We start from the raw sequence: 23,296 nt of genomic DNA on the forward strand, positions 1-23,296 counted from the left end.
GAGTTCGCTGACTTTGATCTTATTCTGACAGGGTCATAGTCAAAGTGGAAGTTCTCTCCTCCCTTCAGAGAAAGGTACCTCATTCTTTGATGGCTCCGTTCTTTCCACTGGGATCTCACTTGCAGAGATCTTCCATTTAGGTCTTCTTTTTTTTTTTTTTTTTTTTTCCAGAGTGTCTTGCCTTTCCTTGCCTAAAATTAGCATATTTTTAAAAATACATTTAAAAATGTGGCAGCAATCAAAATATTTCATCCTTGAATATTCTATGGATTATTTCATACATGTGTTGCTACTGCTCCAAACTACCTGCATCTGATAAATAAATGTAATATTGATAAAATATTACATCATGTAATATCCATATTTCCACAATCTTCCCTTGAATTCAGGTATCTTTGTCTCTCTTCCTCTCTTTCCTTCTCTCTCTGCACGCACACATACACACACACACAAAATGTATTATTCATTACAATATAACTTTGGTTTGTCTTATGTCTTAGCATGCACTTGGAGAACCATCAGACACTTGACTTATGCAATACCTTGTTCTGCCTTCTCAGACTTTCATTTCTTTTAAGAGATTTTCTCCTCTTTTGTTGGTCATGAAACACTGAAATTTTGAGAATAGAATAAAAGGGACTCAAATTTGCCTGTCTGCCTTTATGTCTGAGTATTTACTCCATGTACCACAGCAGTGGGTCACTCAGATGTAACTTGCAATGTTTTATTGATATTCCTTTGTTCTTAAAGAGATGAGTGGACAACAGTTTGTTTGGCAAAATCTGTCTGTATCTTTTTGAAAAAGTTTAATTTCCATATACAAGTTTATTTGCCTCTCCAATCTAGAGAATGACCCTTTCAGCTCTAGAGGTCATTTCATTCCTTAATTAAGGAAAAAGGTGAGCTCCATCTTCAGTTGCTTCTCACTGATTATATTTGTATTGTTTTGTTTTATCTGAGACGGATGTGTGTGTGTGTGTGTGTGTAGAGAGAGAGAGAGAGAGAGAGAGGGAGAGGGGGAGAGAGAGAGAGAAAGAGATATTCCAGAAAGCTTTCATTCTCTGGTTCCCACCACAAATGTTCATAGCAGCTGGGGCTGGGCCAGGGCAAAATCAGAAGCTTGGAACTGAAACCAGCTCTCCCATATGGGTGGCAGGATCCAGTTATTGGAACCTGCCACCTCCCAGGGTACACATAGCAGGAGCTGAAGTCAGGAGCCAGAGCTGGGTTTCTAATCCAGGCATTCTACTATGAGACACAGAGGCCCTAATGCGAGTCTCAACTGCTAGGTTAAGCACGGCACTCTCTCACTGATTTTACTGCAACTCTTCACAATCCCACATTTTTCTATGACCTCTGAAGCATCTCTATGATTGCCCTAGAAAACTATGCTGATTTTTTAACTTCTCAGCAATAAACATCTGAGAATTTACTTTTAATTATAATAAAAATACATTGCAATAAATGTGCTAAAGTCATAACTGTAAAGCAAAATTAGTCTGTTGTAAAAATACTCAGGTAATCATTATACTTTAATTTTAATGAGGTAGTTTACTCTTTGAGACCTGTTTTTACAGTTAGAAAACACCACAGCACATTGCTTTCAGTTAATTACAAAGAATTTAATTTTAGAAATGAATATACAAAAGATGGAGCTCTTAATTATCATAATAAAATCTCCAGAGATTGTAAATGGGATATATTTTCTATACAAACTATTTCTCTTTAAATTAAAATTTAACAACCAATATTTAATTTGAGAGAAATTTCTGACTATATTTTTATGTACATACTTTAAAAATATTCTTGATACAATAAAATTTACTATAGCTGTAAGATCTCTGTACCATTAGCAACAAGATGAGGACTCAAATTCTGACACTTTTTAAAATGACAAATCATAGTTATTAAGGTTAAAAAGCCTAAAAAGGTAAAAAATAATAACCTATTTTATCTAAAAAAATGACAAACATATGATGAACATAATTATAAAAAGGGAAAACACAAAATCAAATTTAAACTATATTTGGTGTAAGAAACTATGACTTTGGGAGCTGGCACTGTGGCACAGTAGGTAAAGCCGCTGCCTGCAGTCCCAGCATTCCGTATAGGCACTAGTTCGAATCCTGGCTGCTCCACCTCCACTTCCGATCCAGCTCTCTGCTATGGCCTGGGAAAGCAGTAGAAGATGGCCCAACTCCTGGGGCCCCTGTACCCACGTGGGAGACCCAGAGGAAGCTCCTGGCTCCCGGCTTTGGATCAGTGTAGCTCTGGCCATTGTGGAATTTGGGAAGTAAACCAGTGGATGGAAAACCTCTCTCTGCCTCTCCTTCTCAATCTGTGTAACTCTGAGTTTCAAATAAATAAATAAATCTCAATGAATCCAGTAAACCACAGGACTGTTAAGTGACTAACCAGTTGGTGATACACACAGCATTGATACACTGAAAAAAAAGTAGATGATTCTTATCCCTGATGGGTTGGAACAGGATTGCTCAAGATTTTTTCATACTACTTAAAATGGCACACAAGCTTATGTATTGTTTATTTCTGGAAATTTTTCAATTAATACTTTCACATTGGTGGTTGACAACTAGTAACTAAAATTGTAATAAGAGGAGATTACTGTGTAAAGTACTGAGTAATGTACTCTGAAAGGATATCTCACATTTATAATGTAATTTTATTGTTAATTTGTAATATGTGGGTGCTCAATTTATAATTATTAGAAGTTATATGTAGATATATCATACACAGTTTCAATCTTGAAATTTGCATTTCTTCAAGCTATATGCAAAAGCAAAATTTTCATAAAATGTATATGTGTGTATGAATATATATATTTGTAATATGAAAAAATAATTTTACCTTATGTTAACTTCACCTTAAGTTTTTACTATATTTTGGTTTTTTTCTTATTAAAAAAGGTTTATTTGTTTGTAAAACAGATTACAGAGATAAAAGGAGGGAATGAGAGGGAGAGAGAGAGTGAGAGAAAAATCTTCAATCCAGTGGTTCACACCCTGAATGGCCACAATAGCAAGAGCTGGCCCAGGCTTGTGAAAGGAGCCTGGGTCTCCATTAGGGTCTCCTACATGAGTGGCAGAATCTCAAGCATTTGAGTCACTCCTTTTCCAGGCACATTAGCAAGGAATGGATTGGAAGCATAGCAGCCTGCACTGGAACTGGAACTTCCATATGGGATTCTGGTATAGCAAACAATGGCTTAATGCTTAACCCATTGTGTTCCTGTTTTTTTCTTTACTCTCTAACTGTACATTAGATGAAAATAAAAAAAAAATGTTCACTGTATTATAGTCAATGCCTTAAAAATCATTGGCATAATATTGGCCTTTTAAAACATTTAAGGCATGGAGCTGGCTTTTGGCGAAGTCATGAGGTCTCTGCTTGGGATGCCCATATCCCATTTTAGTGCCTGAGTTTAGATCGTGACTCTTCTTCCAGCACCAGCTTCCCACTAAAGTGTATATGAGGATGCAGAAAGTAATGGCTCCAGTAATTGTGTCCCTGGTACCAAAATGGAGATCAGAGTGACTTCTTGGGTTTCTAACTTCAAACCTCTCCTAGGATCTGCTGTTATGAGCATTTCCAGTGTTTCTCTCTCTCTCTCTCTCTCTCTCTCTCTCTCTCCCCTCTCTCATTCTCCCTCTCCACTTCTCTGTATTTGTTAATCTCTGTCTTTCAAGTAAATAAATCAACTTTTTTTTTAAATTTACATTTCATTAACTAAAACATCCGAGGCATCCCGGACATCTTGTTTCAGAGACTCTTGTTCAGCAGTGTGTGAGCAAGCTCTGTGAACAGTATAACTACAATAAATATATTTGTGTTGAAATGCAACAGAATAATAATGTTATGTAGCTTCTTTATCCCAATATTTATCAGAGAAGACTTTAAGTATAGCAAATTAGATAAATTACACTACTTGAACATACTACGCACTTTATATATAATTCTCCAAGGAATGAATAAAGAATTAATATCATTATGTATCACAATATGAGCAAATACAATAACACAGATCATATAAATTTTGTTTGTTTTTATCTTTGTTAAAAATTTTAAAATCTGACATAAGAAAAATGTTAAACAGCATGCCTTTCATTATTGTACTGGGACAATATTTAATAAACACAGTACAGGAATATTTAGTAACATAGAAGAATGTCCTTGCATTTCAATTGCTATTTACTATTCATATCAAGATGTCACAAGATATCTTGTGATATCAAAATATCAAAGTTACATTCCAGATTGTGCATATGAACTGGTAGAGATTTGTTTGTGCATACCATTGTTTTTTCCTGTTTGTTTTGCTGTCTGTTTTTAATGATCATGTAACAGCAAATATCGTTTGGATAATTGCAGGAGCTTTGATGACTCTACAGAACCTATTCAAATAAGGCTTTTACTGGAAGCAAAAGATATATAGCAAAAAACTGAGAATTCAGTTATTACTTTGAGGATCCAAGAAATATCCAGGCTTAGGCTCCAAGAAGCTCTTATTTACAGAAAGATGTGCTTAACTAAGTTTTGATTTTCAAGATTTTTGTGTTGAATTGTTGTTTCAAGGAGATCCAAACAGATGTCCCCAGCAATGTATTTTATGCCCTTCCGTTCATCAGCCAAGCTAATGGCTTGTCTCTCAAGGTGAAAATCATCCATAAATAAATTCTGGATTCTGCCATGTGAGTGGTAGACGTCAACAATACTGCACAAATCATTTGTGCATTAGGGCTTATTTTGTCTAAGAATCAATATCCACAGAAAAAACCATAGAGGTACCACATCTAATTGTAACATAATTCAATCTTTAATGAGCAGTTTAATATCAAACCTAACAATCTATTCCAACACAATGTCCATTGGTACCATGTTGCACTAAAATATCCGTGCAACAGCTTTTTAACTTAATCTTACAAATCCTTCATTAATATGTTGATGTGCTTTGATATGTATTTAATATTTGTATATATCATATATTTAAATTTTCAGAAATTATATACATGAAATCATTGTCTACTCTGCTCCAAAAGTTTCTCTTTCCTTTAACTGTTATGACTGTTTTTAATTGCTATTTCACAGTTGTTTGGTGTCCTTTGACTAAGAGAATGAAATTCCTGATTTGACCCAGGCTCTGAGATCCTTTAGGAGTGAATTTCTAAGTTATATATTTATATAATATAATTACAAGAGAGAATTATGCTGACTGAGAGTATTTCCTGGTCCTTGTGTAAGTATGCTTCCATAATATGGAGAAGTTTTCTCTGCACTCTATCTAGAAGGAAAATTTTCATAGGGGATTACATAAAACAGTGACAAACTCTCTTTCCTGGTATTTCTATTTATAGCTTTTGCATTCATTTTCTATCATCTGCCAAGTTAATCCATATGCTTTTCCAAATGAGTGACTTAAGGACTGAGGCAAGTTAAATCCTTTCTTTCCTCTTTAGCTCACAGGCAAACACTGAGATACTTGCCGTGAGGACTTCTTTATTTTAAATAAAAGCCTCTCCAATTAAATGGAATGTTGATGGATTGTTATTTTTCTATAATCAAATACATGGAATACAGAAGTTAAGCCCCATGCTTTAAAATAGTGTGAAATACAGTACATTAATTTATTATAATATTTTATGAATTCATTGGAAACATTAAATACATAGACAATAATCTAGAGAATAAATTTGAAAAAAAATTTTTTGAAGATTTTTTTTATTTATTTGAAGGAAAGATTCTCAAATGGAAAGTGAGGGACACACACACAGAGGTCTTCATCCGCTGGTTCACTCCCCAGGTGGATGCAACTGCTGGATCTGGGCAAGCGGAACCCCGGAGACCGGAGTTTCATTTGAGTCTCCCACATAGTGAAGGGGCCCAGCTACTTGGACCATCTTCCCATGCTTTTCGCAGGTGCATAAGCAGGGAGCTGGATCAGAAGTAGAAGAGCCAGTACTCAAACCAGCACCCCAGTGAGTTGCTGACATCCGATATGGCACAATACCGGTCCTTGAAATTTAAATTTTAAAGTGCTTTCTCCATTTAGGTAACTAATTTTGAAGGCTGTCCATATACTATGGAAAGAAATACCCGAAGCATCAGCTCTCATGAAGATAATGTCACATGGTAAGAACAGAAAATAAATGGAGAAATGTTTATTCTTTTAAGTGTTGATAACATGGGAAAACACACTGTAAGGTGAGAAAAATAGAATGTCTAGGTAGTGAGGGAAGGTACTAATTTTTTAATAGGCTTGGAGGTAAATGAACTAAACATTCTCAATCAAGTGATGTTTAGCCAGAGACTGGAAGCAAAGGATGAAAATAGCCTTGGGATTACCTCAGTGAGGAGCATTTCAAGTAGAGGGAGAGGCACACATCACGAATCCAGAGTGTGCTGGGCATGAGCAAATAACAGTATGATATCAGGGTTGGCCACTGTGGGGAAGCAAATACAAGTCACATCAGGAATAAGATCTGTGGGGCACCAAAAAACCGAAGCAAATAGCACCTCATAGGCTAGCTTGAGAATGAAAATCTTTCTGAAGTTTTGAAATAGGAGTAACAATTTCTGCCTTTATTATTAAAGTCATTGTTTTGTCTAGCAGATGGCGAATTAACTGAAAAGACTGAAGGTAAAATAAAGGAAACTAGTTTAACTGTTACTACAAGCAATCAGGTCAAAGTTCACTGGAATGAGAATAATTTTGATGTTCTTGGTCAGAAGTGCTTGGAATTGGAATATATGTTGGAAAAAAAAGTGAAGACACTTTGATAATGAGTTGGGATAAATATAGGATAGGAAAACAGGCTATAAAGACTATTTCAGAATTTTGGTTTTTAATAATCTGAAGAATTCAGCTACTATTCATGAGATTGATGAGAAAATATGAGATGGTACAGGGTCAGAAGTATGACTTTGAAATAAATATTAATTAAATGATTATCTCAACTGCATATATTTTCTTTTTTATTTTACTTATTTTTCTGTTTCAGACTCAAAATATGTGATTTAAAAAGCAATTTTTGTGCTTAATTTTCTGCATCTTTTTTGCATTTCTGTTTGAACTTTCAGTGTGATTAATTCTGATAATTTGTCTGAGCAAGAATAACAAAATATAATTGTCTGACTGAATGGATGCATTAGTTCACACTCCATTAGAACATGACTCTAGAGCTAAACTGCCTACACCATGTACTTTGTATGGCATTTTGTGCCTTTCTTAAGCTCTTGTGTCTGTGTTCTGTATAGTTGGGATTAACTTAGTTCTTCATAAAGACATTGTTGGAAAGATGAAGTGAATTAACCCATTCAAAAGAACATGACATTGTTCTAAAACGCAGAAAGCAGTCAACTTCTATTAAAATTAGTTTTGTTAGATTTTTGTAAACTTTTAGAAACAAAATAGAGTTACCTGTATCAAATTCCAACAAGACAGAAAGAAGAAAGGAGAGAGAGAGAGAGAGAGAGAGAGAGAGAAGAGAAGAGAAGAGAAGAGAAGAGAAGAGAAGAGAAGAGAAGAGAAGAGAAGAGAAGAGAAGAGAGAGAAGACAGAGGGGGAAAAAAAGGATACCAGATATTTAGAAAGAGGAATTCTTGTGTGTACATACTTGTGATAACAACTATGACAGACTCCCTGAAAAGTTCTTAAAGATTCTTGTCTGTCATAAGAACTTTTAGTTAAGAGCTTTCAAATCTGACACTTGTGTGAATCCTAAGGCTAGTGATCCAAATGTATAAGAACACTGGTCTTGATTCTTTCTTCACTAAAAAAGCAGCTCCTGTGATAAGGCGCTGTAATCAATGTTCTTGTTATTTTGGAACAAACTGCATCAAGTTCTCTGTTTTTCTTTTGAAGTTCTTGCTTGCTTGAACCTCTCCAAATATACCTTTGGTCTGCCCCGGCACCCTTACCTCCTATAATAATCCCTCTGCTTAATCATGAACAGACTCTTGTTTTTGGAAAATCACTCTTTTTTAATTTATGTTGATATGCAGTTATACTTAGTTTTTGTGACTCTGTCATTTAAAATAAAAATATGGTTGCATTTTGTTTTATATAAAAATTAGAAAATATAATTGTATATCTAAATATTTTAATATTTGATAATTTGCTAATTGCCTTGACCCTACTTACTAAACCACTATCTTTTCAGATATTCTGTAATAGAGTGTGTGTATCTAGAGAACATCATGTTAATATCTCATTTGGGAAATGTAATCGACTATATTTGAAGACATTAATTGAATGGGAAAGGCACAAATGCAGATATCAGATAAAAAGGAAAATATAGCCCAGTATAAGAGTGAACCAATCTTCAATGAGAGAGATACACTGGATTTATAAGATAGAAAACACATTTCACAAAGTTATTTTTTTTTTCTTTTGACAGGCAGAGTGGACAGTGAGAGAGAGAGACAGAGAGAAAGGTCTTCCTTTGCCATTGGTTCACCCTCCAATGGCCGCCATGGCTGGCGCACTGCGGCTGGCGCACCGCGCTGATCCGAGGCCAGGAACCAGGTGCTTCTCCTGGTCTCCCATGCAGGCACAGGGCCCAAGGACCTAGACCATCCTCCTCTGCACTCCCGGGCCACAACAGAGAGCTGGCCTGGAAGAGGGGCAACCAGGACAGAATCCAGCGCCCCACCCAGGACTAGAACCCGGTGTGCCGGCTCCGCAAGGCGGAGGATTAGCCTAGTGAGCCAGGGCGCCAGCCTCACAAAGTTATTTTTAACATTTATTTATAATCCTTTTCTATAAACATTCAAATTCATCAGCTTATTTTATTGGATCACTGTTTTTTTTTAACAAATAAATGCTCAGAAAATCAACTTCAATTTTGTTGAAATTATTTTTGAAACGTGGGAATTTTTAATTCCAAGAAGGAAGGTTTTATTAAAAAGAAATATATAAATCATAATCATTATTTTAATCAAAACATGTATGTTAGAAAACATATTTGTATTTTATGTCTTAGTCCATTTGGACTGATAGAACCAAAAAAATCACAAGCGGAGTAATTTATAAACAATAAAAATGCATTGCTCCTAGTTTAGAGAATGCAAAGTGCAAGACACAGTGTCCTCATACTGCAGAAGGGGAAGGAGCTAAAGGATTCCTCATACCTCTTCAAGAGGGGAGAAGTCCTCATGAGCTCATTTCTGAGTGCTGAACCTTCATGACCTAATCAAATCTCAAAAGTCACACCATATAATATTATCATATTGAAGACTAAAGATTGACTTGCGAGTTTGGGAGGGATACCTATATGCATTCTATAATATTTTCTTTTTCTTTTCATTATAATTGGAAAATAGTAATCAGAGAGCAATGTACTATTTCAATGCATGTATAACTTGTGTAATGATCAATCAGATCTGGGTTATCTGCATATTTATTAGCTCAATCATTCTTCGTTTACTTGTGTGGAGAACAGTGTCTAGCAGCTATTTTTAAATATGCAGTCGATTCTTGTCAGCCATAATTATCCTACTATGCTATAGAACATTAGAGATTATTTTTCCTATTCAACTGCATCCCTGTTCCCATTAACCATCCTTTCTCCTTCCTCTCTCCCCTAAATTCTTCCTAGTCTCTGGTACGCACTATTCTATTTTTATTTCAATAAGATCAACTTTTTAGTTACACCATTAAGTGAGAATATGCAGTATCTATCTTTCTGTGCCTGGTTTATTTCACTTAAAATAATGTCCTCTAGTTTTATCCATATTGCTGCAAATATCAGAATTCCATTCTTTTCTATAGGTAAATAATATTCCATTTCATATACACCAAAAATTTTAAAGTTTTTTAATATTATTAACATTAAATTATACATATCTTTGAGTTGATTATACATATCTTTGTGTTGATAACAACACATTCATTCAATGTGCATATCAAATGAGATCATTTAGCATTTCTGTCTCTTTAAACACTTAAAAAATTTATTAACAATAATTGTACATATTTATTGAATATTGTTTGTCATTTCAATGTATTTATACATGTACTGATCTAATTTCTTTATCCATTGGTATATTGATGAATACCAAGATTGATTCTATGTATTGGATACTGTGAATAGTGCTCTAATAAATACACTAGTGTAGATATCTCTTTGATGTACTAATTTTAATTCCTTTGACTATACCTAGTAGCTTGATTGCTACATCACAATCACTAATATTTTATTTTGAGTCCATTCTCAAATAATTTGATTTTTGATATTAGAAGGCTGTATTATCCAAACAGCTACTGAATATATTTCTAGTGAAATTATTTTGCTTTGCATACTATGATATATCAGAAATATATTCAAGACAATTACAAATATTTCTATATACACTAAATATAAATCAATCTTTAAACATTTAAGCAATTTCATCTCAGGATAGAAATAGTTTCTTTAGGAATACAATATATTGTAAATATGAAATTATAGATGACTTTTTCTGAGTGTATCTGTAAAGGAATAAAGAATAAAGGACTTAGAGAACAATACTTAATACTTGACTATCTTTTACAAATACCTGAATTTTATTTTGCTCAAAGTTCTTTTGTTAAACTAATATATCACCATAAACTAAAGCAGAGAAAATACTATTCCTGAAGAGTATGTGCGCGTGTGTGTGTATTGACAGCATAACAATGAGTAAAATTGGAAATTAAAAATGAGAGGAAGTATTGTGCCAGCATATTGTGCCAAAGCATATTATTTTCTTATGACCCTGGGGAAAAGTTTCTGATTTGAATATTTTAATTTCATAAATTAGACTCTGCAGGTAAAGCATACATCTTCTTCTCTCTCCATTCCTACTTATTTTGTGCTCATAAGTTCATTTTAATTTGTATTATAAGTAACATAGGAATGAATAAGAATGAATTTTCTAGATTTCCTTATATATTTATGAAGTTACCTTTTTTGTTTTCACTCACCAATTCTTTTCTTTTTCAATCTGTTTTGTTCAAAAGTTAAGTTACTTTTCTTTCTACATTGTATTTCATAATTTATATATCTCTTTAAGAAATCTTTTCCTGAATTTACCCCCTGTCGTTGGCTGGGAAAAGTATCCAATTATTTAAGCACTAATCCAGATGTTGCTGTGAAGGTATTTCCTTAAAGGTGAATAATATCTATAACCAATAGACCTTAATAGAAGAGATTATCCTGGATAATCTAGGTGCATCTGATCCAATTAAATGGAAGGATTTAACAACAAATCTGAGGTTTCGCTGGACAAGAATTCCCACCTCTGGACTGCTGCACTACAGTGTTTCCCTGAGACATTCAGAGGTGAAGAGAAGTCCTCCAAGTGGGTAGAACTGAGAAGTGCACCTCATTGTTGCTCATTTCACCTGGAAGGATAAATGAGCAGAGGTGTGAGTGTATATTGATTCATCAGCTGTGGCTAACAGTGTGGCTGCAGGCTCAGGAACTTGGAAGGGACATAATTGAAGATTTGATGATAAGGAGTTCTGTGAAAGAAATGTGTGTAGATAGGCTTCTGTTAATGGGGAGAAACATAAGGCTATGTATGTCCTATGTAAATGTTTACCAAGGGGTGATCTAGGCAGGGGAAGTTTTTAATAATCATATGGACAGGAGGGCTCATTTTCTTGATATTGGTCAGCATCTTTGCCCAATGGTTTTATAGGCAGAGTGGCTATGGTGTCAGGAAAGGAAGTTATGCATGGAACAACAAAATAAATTCTACTGACCAAGATGAACCTAGCTACAACCACTGCTAAGCACCGAACACGCAAGCGACATGCACCAATCCTGAGTTCCCTAACATCTCTACCCAGGGTGATTAGCCAGCTACCTAGTATCAGGGTGATAACACTGAACCATGTCTATCACGGAAAGAGCAGCACTTTGTTCTTACTAGCATAGACACTCTGGATAAGAAATTACTTTCTCTGCATGCAAAACTACCATCTGTGAACATTTGGAATCACTTATCCACTATCATTGTATTCCACACAGCACTGCTTTTGATCAAAGAACTTACTTCATTGAAAATAAAATGCCCTTGGGCATACTTGTGGAATTCACTGATCTTACTAAGATTCCCAGTATCCTGAAGCATCTGGTGTGATAGAATGCTGGAATTGTCTTTTGAAATCTTAGCTGGAGTGCTAATTAAGTGGTGATGCCTTATAAGTCTGGGACAATGTCCTCTTGAGATTTTTCTGTACTTTATTTTATGTGTACTATCCACAGGACCAGGAAGTCAGAACTGGAAAGTCAAGTGGCACCATAGTGACTTATTGCCCATAGTGACTCAAAAGCAAAAGTTTTTCTTCCTGTTTTCTAAGGTCTTAAAAGTTTTGCTCGCAGGCTCCGCAGCTCACTAGCCTATCTTCTGCCTGCGGTGCCGGCACCCCAGGGTTCTGGTCCCAGTTGGGGTGCCTGATTCAGTCCCAGTTGCCCCTCTTCCCGTCCAGCTCTCTGCTGTGGCCGGGAGGGCGGTGGAGGATGGTGGAGGATGGTCTCCCACGCTTGGGCCCTGCACCCCCATGGGATACCAGGAGGAGGCACCTGGCTCCTGGCTTCGGATCAGTGCAGCGAGCAGGCCGTAGGGCCATTTAGGGGGTGAACCAATGGAAGGAAGACCTTTCTCTCTCTCTCTCTCTCTAACTTTGCCTGTCAAAAAAGAAGTTTTGCTTCCTGTTTCTAAAGCGAATGGTGCTTCCCATGACTGATGTCATAATCATCCTAATGAACTGAAAGTTAAGACTATCACCCAGCCAACTTGGGATTCTCATGCTTCTGAATCAACAGGCAACAAAAGAGTGTCAATCTGCTTGTGGGAGTGATTGATCCTGATTATCAAGGTAAATCTAGACTGCTATGTATAAAGGAAGTAAAGAAGATTATCATTAGAATAGAGAAGATCCCCTTAAGTGTCTGCTAATGCCTGGTGGTTGAGGTAGAGGATTGCTAATGGACTATATGCATTGAGGAGGGCACAGAATGCTGACCAGCTGAGGTGCTTTCTATGGCCAAGGGGAAAATAGCATATATAGTAGAAGAAGATAATTTTACATACCAGCCATGGGACTGTAACACAGTAGCATGCCATATAACAACATTTTGATAAATGATGGACTACTTATACTACAGTGGTCTCATAAGACTGCAATGGAGCTGAAAACATCCTACCTCGAAATGATGCCTTAGCCACTGAAATATTGTAGCACAATACGTTACTCACATGTTTGAAATGATGATCATGTGAATAAACCTACTGAGCTGCCAGTTGTAGAAAAACACCGTAATAAAATTCTGTTGAGTTTGTAATACTTGATAATAATAATAATAATAAGTGCCTATAGTACTGGTTTATGCTTTTTCTCTACTATTTTTATTGTTATTTAAAATGTACTCCCTCTACTAACAAAGTAATTTATTGTCCAATGTATGTTGTTTTATAACAGCAACTGTCTGATATATCTACTGTATACCAAATCTCTTGATTGCATCATTTTCTCTCATGATTGATTTGTCTTGTTCTATATAGTCAAAGGAGCAATAATCTATATTATAGTACAACAGATCATATATCACAGCTATGTAGCAGTCTACACCATGTTATGATGTTTGAACAGCAATGAAATTATATAACAATACACTGCTAAGAATGCATCCACATTAATACGCAATGCATGCCCTGAAGTTATTCATATTTCTTTGCTTTCTTATGAGTGTGTGTGTGTGTGTGTGTGTATACAGCTCTATCTTGATGTCTATCATCAGCATTCATGGTAGAAATCTGATTGATACATATCTCCCTTCCTCTGTCCTTTATCTTCACCTTCCCCATTTTCAAACAAGCTAAGTTAACTGAAAGAATAGGCCACTCACTTGACTATTTTACATTAAGGCCCTTCTGCCTTCCTGTGTTCTTGGTTTAGATGGAAAAATCTCTTAATAGAGATTTAAACCCTATAGTGTGGCCCATAGACACGCCATCATAAACAACTGGGAGCATTTGGACATATACAATCATGAGACCCCCCCTAGAACTACAGAATTGTAATATGCATTATAACATCCTGAAGTAATATGTATACTCATTCAAGTTTGGAAATAATAATCAAACTACTGATTAAATTCTCTTCTTATCACCCTAAATTATACAAATACAAATCTTTTAAATAGTCTCATCTTCTCCAAGGCTTAAGATGTTATCTATATAGAGATTTCTCCAAATTTTATTCCAAAATATTGATTTAAATGCAGATCAAAATAGAAAAAATGAGAGAAAATAAATCCAAGAAACTTCAGCATCTTAGAACTAGAGATTATAAAATATTAGATGAAAGCAAAGGATAGAATTAATGTCCAATGTTGCTGATAAGTTGAAGAAAACAATAACCACTGAACTGGTAAAGGGTGTTCTAATATCAGAAATTGTTGATGATCCTATTAAGACAGATTTCAAAGGAGTGACAAAATACAAAAACTGTCAGCAATGGCTTCCAAGGATAGCACATACAGACAAAGATTTAGTGGAGTTTCACACTAAGAACAGTTGATGAGGTCATAGTTGGCTTAGTTGGTGAGAGGGATCTAAAGACTGTTCTTAAGTAGATATCAACTATTTGTCTTCAGTGTTATTCAGAACTGCTGTTGATGCATAATAATGAAAGAATTATTGCTAAAAGGACTTGAACCAGCAGTTTTCAAAAGAGGAAATCCAAATCACCAAGAGACACATGAAAAATTGCTCAGGATCATTAGCCATCATGGAAATACAAATCAAAACCACAATGAGGTTTCACATCACCCCAGTTAGAATGGCTCTCATACAGAAATCAACAAAAAACAAATGTTGGTGAGGATGTGGGGAAAAAGGTATCCTAATCCACTGTTGGTGGATTGTAAACTGGTACAGCCACTGTGGAAGACAGTATGGAGATAATCTCAGAAATCAGACTACAGACCTACCATATGACCCAGCTATCCTATTCCTGGGAATTTACCCAAGGGAAATGAAATCAGCATATGAAAGGGTAATCTATAAGTTTATGTTTATTGGCCCTCAATTCACAGTAGCTAAGATATGGAATCAACCCAGATACCCATCAACTGAAAACTAAATAAAAGAATTATGGGATATGTACATCATGAAATACTACACAGTGGTTAAAATAGAAAATGAATTCCTGTCATTTGCAGCAAAATGGATACAACTGGAAAACATTATACTTGATATAAGCCAGTCCCTAACAGACAAATACCATATATACTCCCTGATCTGTGGTAACCAATAGATTACCTAAAAGGTAATCTATAAAAGTGAAATTGATACTTTGAGATGTGATGACTTTTTTTAAAGATTTATTTATTTATTTATTTATTTGAAAGAGTCACACACAGAGAGAGAAGGAGCAGCAGAGAGAGAGAGAAGAAGAGAGGTCTTCCATCTGCTGGTTCACTCCCCAACTAGACACAATGGACAGAGCTGCACCCATCCGAAGCCAGGAGCCAGAGCTTCCTCCAGGTCTCCCAGACGGGCTCAGAGACCCAAGGACTTGGGCCATCTTCCTCTGCTCTCCCATGCCATAGTAGAGCTGGATCGGGAGTAGCGGGGACTCGAACTGGGGCCTGGGATACCGGCACTGCTGGTTGCCACTTACTGGCTATGCCACAGCCGCTGGCTCTGAGATGTGATGACTTTGAATAGCCCTTGATTCAACTGTGAGGAACACTTTTTTTAATATATTAGTTGTTGAATGCTATACTTAGTGTAGGGTTAATCTTATGTGTATAAAGTTAATTGAAAATACATCTCAGTAAAAAATAAGAATGGGAATAGGAGAGGGAGGAGGAAGAAGGATGGGAGTGCAGGTGGGAGGGAGAGTAGGGTAAGAAGAATCACCATGTTCCTAAAGTTGCATTTATGAAATGCATGAATTTTGTTTGGAAAATAAAGTAGAAGTTTTGTTACCATCATAAAGATTTACAATTCTACATTAAAAGAATATTTGGATAGTTTACAAATAAAGCTTTGAAATATAATTGATAACATTTAAAATATATTTAATGTAAAATCTATTTTGTCAAATCCTTGAAATAATAATATTTTGCATTATTGAATTTTCAGTGCTTTATGGAAGAACATTTAAAACTAACTGTTCTTGTGGGCAACATGCCAAACAGCTTGCAATTTGTTGACTCATTCATAGCTGGCTGAAACACTGAATTGTAGCTATTCCCAGTGGTAGAAGTTTAATCATTTGGATCACTCCTTGCTCTGAAAACAAACTGAGCAGAAACTGAAATTATCGTTCTCTCAACCCCAAAAAACATAGTCAGGGAAATTGGCCTATTTTAGATTTCTTGGGTAAACTGTACTAGACTTCATCCTAAACTCAGATCATACTATCAAAACACAATGTTGTCCAGTGTGTTTCATAAGTTTCAATGATCTGCAACTATTTTTTCAGGAGTTTAATGTCTTTACTCCCTGCCCCACAGGTTTATTTATTCCTCTCAACAGGTAGCAGCATTTCATTCAGTATTTATTGAACATCTCCTGTGGGCACAATACTAGGAAACTGGTGATAGTAAATGAGGCAGATTATATTGTTAGCAAGCAGATGTTGTAGCATTATTTGTCACCTGTGACTAGTTGGGTGCTTGACATAGCTAATGTTTGAAAATTCAACAAAGCAGCTGGAATTCTATATGTGAATGTGTGTGTTTTTTTTTTTTTTTTGTAGGGAAGTTACTAAAAATGTAGTTCATTGGAGATTGGTTTCCCAGTGAATAAATTTAGAAAACTCATAACCTCAAATATTAGAGCTCTGTTTTCATCAATAGCAAAGAAGGCATGTTCTCAATGGGAAATAAATGTTTGTATATTGTTTTCTCCCACTGTCTACTTTCCTATCAAGTTTTACAGGACACAAAGAAAAGCTAACAAAATGAAACCTGAAATGCAGCCAGGTTACAACCAAGTAGGTATTAAGTAATATTTCCAATGTTTCTTGTTGTCCAAGAAATATTTTGTTAAATTATATTGATAGAAGAAATCATTGAAAGATAAAATTGATGGTATTACCTTCTCTGGCTCTCTCCCCTTCACCCACTTTCAAATTAATAAATCAATTAAAATATTACAAAAAGAAATAAGAAGGATGGGTATTTGGCACAGAAGTTAAGTGGCCACTTGGGACATTTGCATCCAATATGGGAGTTCCTATGTTCGAGTCTCAGCTCTGCTTTCAATCTGGCTTTCTACTACTGTGTGTTCTGGTAGGCATAAGAGATAGCTCAAGTGTATGGGTCTCTGACACCCTCATGGAAGACCTGGATTGAGTTGTAGGCTCCTGGAGTTGATTTGCAACTGCCCAGGTTGTTGTAGGCATCTGGGAAGTAAGCCAGTGGATGGGTTATCTATCTATCTATCTATCTATCTATCTATCTATCTATCTAATCTATCGAAATTTGCCTTTCAAATAAATGAAGAAATATCACCCCCCCCCCAAGAAGATATTACCATCTGTTAATGACTGAATGGCAGTGGGCCAGTGAATTTCATATGATGAAAATAACTTCCAATGTGATGGTGTTAGGATATGAGGTCCAGGGAGACAACCGTGTTCAGATGTGGTTGTGAGGGTAGCGTCTCCATAATGATACGAGTGACTTTAAAGAAGGAGAGACATGAGAGCTTTCTTTGTCTCCACCCAGGAAGGGCACAGAAAGAAGGCAGCTATCTGTAAGACAGGAAGAAAACCCTCAGTCAGACAACCTTTCTGCTTCTGGAATCATCAAAAATAAATGTCACTATTTCAAGCACTTAGTCTAAAGTCTTCTTTATAGCACTTCAAACCAACACATTGTCTTAAGAATGTCAAAAAATAAGCGATACTAAAAAAGAAGCCTCCTTGTGTATACAAATGTAAATCAAGTGTTTCTCACTAATATGGAATTCTAGTTCCTCAGAATTGAGTTGATTAACCTGAAAAATCATCCTTTTAATTATATTTATCTTGCAAATTTCTTTTATTATTTTGACTTTTATTTGGCTTTATTCTCTCCCTCTCTCTCTTTCACATCAGTATCTAGTACCTCTTTCTTCATGCCATTTTCTCTCTCTCATGGTTTTTTTTTTCCCATTCTGTTGAAAAATGAGGAAAAATATGGGAGAAAATAAGACACCACAATTACAGTGCTTGATGTCTGTCTCCCTTAAGGAAATTCAAAGCAAGCATATTTGTTTAGAAATAGGTGTAGAGATAAATTTAGAAAGATTAGGTACATTGATGGAATGAGTAAAGCACAAAACATTATCAACCAAATTTACATGCTTTTTATTTTTGGTAAGAATTCATGTTTATTCAAAAAGCTAGCAATCTTTGGAGGAAAACAGGTATTTCTATTTCAAATTGGCTATTCCCATTTCTCAACTTGGCATATGGACTTTGAAAGAATAAAGAGAAGTTGGAGGAGGTTGGGGAGGATAATGGGCTTAGTTGATAATCAGCAGATTCCCAAGGGCGGTTCCCAGCATCATCTTGACTCTAGTTTCATAGAGGTTTCCTTGATCTAAAGCTTGGCTATTTACAGCCTGTGGTCTGTGAGCTCTATGAAAAAAATGCAGCAGTATTTTTTAAGCTGTTGAAGTGTCAAAATCATTTAAAGTTGCTGAGAGAGAGAGAAAGAGAGAGAAAGAGAGAATGCATCTGTGCGTGTGTCTACACAGAGATGTGTAGAGATGAAATCTTTTCCTAGCTCTAACAGCTATTCAAACATTTCAAACTTCACAGATGTTCTCAGTTTTAGTTTACATTTAATCAAAAGATAAATTAATTAATACACTATTATAACTCTAGTAATGATTTTAATTAGCATCTTCAAATACATTCAGATTGTATTTTAACTTGTTTTTATACCTCTGAAAGAATACATTTATTAATAATTCCTGTTAATCCAATAACACTATACAGGCAGATGCTCAGGCAATGGATACATTTCAAATATTTTCTAATTATTCTTGAAGAATTTCCACATCTTTCTGTGGTAAAGAGAGTACATATTATTCAAATGTAAAACTATTCAATGAGTAACACATTGATTATGCTTACTTTCAAAGAATAGTTTATATGACAGATTCAGAAATTTAACCAAACTTTAACTACATGGCTCTCCTTCCATTTCATCTTCAACTGTATCTGGAAGACACTGTTTGTTCTATGTTCTATGTTCGCATTATAAATTATCAAATGATAACAGATTGAAATTCCTGTCTATTATCTCTGGATTCTTGTATACCAGAAGTGCTGGCATGAGTTAACAGAGTTCTTTGCACAGGGGATAACCCCAATTTTGAATCAGGATTTTGAAAACAGAATCAAAATGTTATTTGGTCTGCATTTCTTTCTGGAGCTCAGGGTCCTGTTCAAACTCATGGGGCTGTTGACAAAATCTCTTTGCTGCTATAGAACAGAGGACTGACGAGGCTGCTCTCAACCTCTCTGCCACAACAGCTTCTTGCTACATGGCCTCCACCATAGTCCCTTTCACACTACTAGTGCCTGACTTCTCTAGACCTTTTTTTTTAAAGAGTCCATTTTATTAGGTAAGTACCCTTGGATTGTCTTCTATTTGATTTACTCAAAGATGAATGATTTGTGGGCTAATCAAGTGAGTGTTATCCTGTCACGTTCAGTATACCAGTTGACAAAAGTCTGGAAACCATCTTAGATTTTGCTTGCACACAAAGAATGCATCTTTGCTATTTTTTGTTTTTACCGTCATATTTAGTATACTTGTGCTTTTAAGTCACACATTTTTCAGGTAACATTTGTTTGAGCAACAATTTTGGATAGTGGAAAGAAGTGAAATAATCACATTGGAATAATGATTTTTGCCAGCAAATAGATTGGTCACATTAAAGCATTCATTCTTTTGAAGTGTCCATTTCTATGAACTCACAAAAAAAGTACCATAAAGTGAATGTCTTTAAAGAGAACCACTGCCTCCTTTTCCTTGAAATGTCTGGTCTTCATTTTCCTCCCAAATAGTACTTGAAAAATCATCATTTTAATCCATATAATTATAATAATTAAACGAATAATCAAAACTGCTTAACCATTTCACACCAAGTAGTTATGTTTTAGTTTATAATTTATGAATAGCATTGGAATATTAAAGTATTAAATTAAGCAGAATTTAATTCATTGTCAGTTCATAAATAGTGTAAAAAGCAATGTCTCTTTTTAAGATCTTTATTTTCTTTTAAAAGTCAGATGAACAAAAATCTTAAAAGGTTATAACAGGAAGAGTTCAGATTTCCTCATTATATACTTCTGTGCTCCTGGAGAATTTTATATGTCAAAACAGATGGCATTTGGCAAGCAAATGCCTGAAACTTACATGTGTTCACCAGAGGTTCTCCTGGAAAGGTTTTTGTGAGTGCAGAGGGAAAGTCACTTGTTCATGATAGCTTTTCTACGAGAATACCATGTTAGTCAGCAAATCATACATGAGAGGGTACTAATGAGGTTAATAAGTAGAATGTCTATGAGATCCCCATTGAGGAATATCTCTAGAAGACAAAGAATATGAAAAACATAGTGTATCTGGCTTTGGCTTTTGAAAAAAGACAAGGACACTTAGCTACCAGGTCTTGAATTGGACAGTTATGTTATTGTTTGTAAACTTTTATTTTTTTATTTATTTTAAAGGCAGAATGATACACAGAGAATATGAGACAGAGAGAGAGCTCCCATCTGCTGGTTTATTCACCCACAACAGCTGAGCCAGTCCAAAGCCAGGATCCTGGAACTCCATTAGTGTCTCCTACCTGGTTGGCAGGAAAACAAGCAATTGAGCCATCATCAACTGCCTCTCTGTACATTAACAGGAAGCTGGATTGGAAGCAGAGTACTGGAACTCAAACCAAGCACTGGAATGTGGATTCAGGCCCCGGGCAGAGGCTTAAATTGCTGTGCGACAATGCTCACCTACACAATTATTTTAAACTAATCCCATTTGTCTCTACTTCTGATTTGTTTCCTCTTAAAGCATGTGCTTTTTTTTTTTTTTTTTTGTACCCTCTAGAACTTACTTGGCCCTTTAAACTTTTGAAACTTTGCATTGGTTTGAAAATCACATTAAACAAAAAGGAAATACTAATATTTGTTTTGTTTTCCTGTGTCTGGATCAGCCAATAAAAAAAGGATTCCATGTGCCATCCTTCTAGAGAGTATATTGAATCTGATATATGACACTAGCCCAAAAATGTTTTGCCCAAAAACATTATAACCTGAACTACAGGGTAATAATAACTCCAGTATACTCACAGTACTTAATTGACATAGCATACTCCCAAACATTACTAAAAGAGTCTCATATAATCCATTAGGCCTATACCAAGTACAGATAATTATTGATACCAATAGGACTCATAAGAATATTTTTCTCAAGATAGAGCACCTATCAATAGATTTTAATTTCTAGATAATGGTCAAGATGTGCAAACATAAATAATGAGAGTGATTTGTCACTGGTTTTTGCTTTATTATTTTTTGTTCTTATATTTTCTTTTTTATTGTTCTCTCTTATTTTCAGTTTATACAATAGATTTTCAAAACTAAAAGATAATAGAAAATAAATTGTAGTCAAACCAAATATGGAAGGTCTATTATTTGGAAAGTTTCAGAAAAGGATGCTACCTGCACTTATCTCTGTCTCATTTTTATTTTAACCTCAGAAATTCATATTGGTGTGGGTTCAAGGGAGAGGTCAAGTCTTGATTGAATGCTTTTCTGAATTGGGTTGATCTTGGGTCATCCATTGTTCACAGATTCCTAGAGAATTTATTCCTGTCTGATAGGAAGTCTTGCTCTCCCTTTTTATGGCCATAGTCCAGGTGCCACATTTTGCTTAACAGCAGGCAAATATTAGCTTTTCTGTACTAACTCTTCACCCCTTAGACATTGCTTGCTGACACACTATCCAGAAAAGTCAATGATCACATTAGATTACTTTGCTCCTTTTTTCTAGAGCACTTAGTTGTTTAGTGTGACTATTTTCCAGTGTTTGCCCCATCACCAAAGTCAAGTCAGTTTATACTATGTGAGATTCTCAGTGTTAGCATTTTGCATTCATGTGTTAGCTAAAATAATCCCGTGAAGGGAATTCTTATGGAAGAAAAGACTATGAAAAGTAGAAATTACTAGCCCAAGGTCACAGAAATAAGTGATGGATTTGAGTTGACTTGCTCTGAGCCAGCAATGTTAATCTTCATGCTATACAATCTCTGTTCCAAATAGTAAGCTTTATGGAGAAGAGGTAATCTATTCTTGTTTGCATTATATCCCAGTGTGTAGCATATTATGTACATTTAACAAGCAGTCAAGAAACATTTGTTAAATGCAGTAATGTACTTCTCTAGAAAGAATGTCATCTAGAAGGAATGTCATAGGATTGTGGAGAGTAAAACTGCGTAGTTTCTGTACATAGTGATGTTAAATATTATTGCTTTTACTACTTATAAAGTTATTCATCACTTGTTACACTAAAATACTTAAAATATTTATTTAGCACTGTCTTTTGGAACCATAACAAGCTAACCCTCTATAAAAGTTTACTTATAGATAGTCAATGTAACTTTTAACTTGTTTACTCAAAAGCACTTAATAAGTACTAATTATAATTGCAGCATGTTGGTTGTTACTGGGAGCCAAGAGACAGTAAATAAGCCTCATGATCCATACCATCCAATGGAGAAGCAATGTGGATATAGTTCTAGGGTTGTTGTAATGGGTTAATAATTTTTGCACATTAATGACAGTGTATAGGAAAAGTTATAGAAGTAATAGAATACCTACATTCATTTCCAGAATGCAAAATAAAGACTGGGGGCCAGCACTGTGACATAGCCAATAAGGCTGCCACCTGCAGTCCCAGCATCCCATATGGGTACCAGTTTGAGTCCTGGTTGTTCCACTTCCTGTCCAGCTCTCTGCCATGGCCTGGGAAAGTAGTAGAAGATGGCCCCAGTCCTTGGGCCCCTGCACCCGTGTGGGAGACCCTGCCCAGCTCCAGCTGTTGCAGCCATTTGGGGAGTGAACTAGTGGATGGAAGATCTCTTTCTCTCTCTCTCTCTGTCTGCCTCTGCCTTTCTGTAATTCTGCCTTTCAAAAAATGAATAAATATTAAAAATAAAATAAATAAAAACTAGAAATAATAATTCAATATTAAGCTCTACAACAAGAAAAAAGCCAGATCATTGGGGACTTAGAATTCAT

Source organism: Oryctolagus cuniculus, chromosome 2 (assembly GCF_964237555.1).
Source record: "Oryctolagus cuniculus chromosome 2, mOryCun1.1, whole genome shotgun sequence".
In the NCBI taxonomy this organism is placed as follows: domain Eukaryota; kingdom Metazoa; phylum Chordata; class Mammalia; order Lagomorpha; family Leporidae; genus Oryctolagus; species Oryctolagus cuniculus.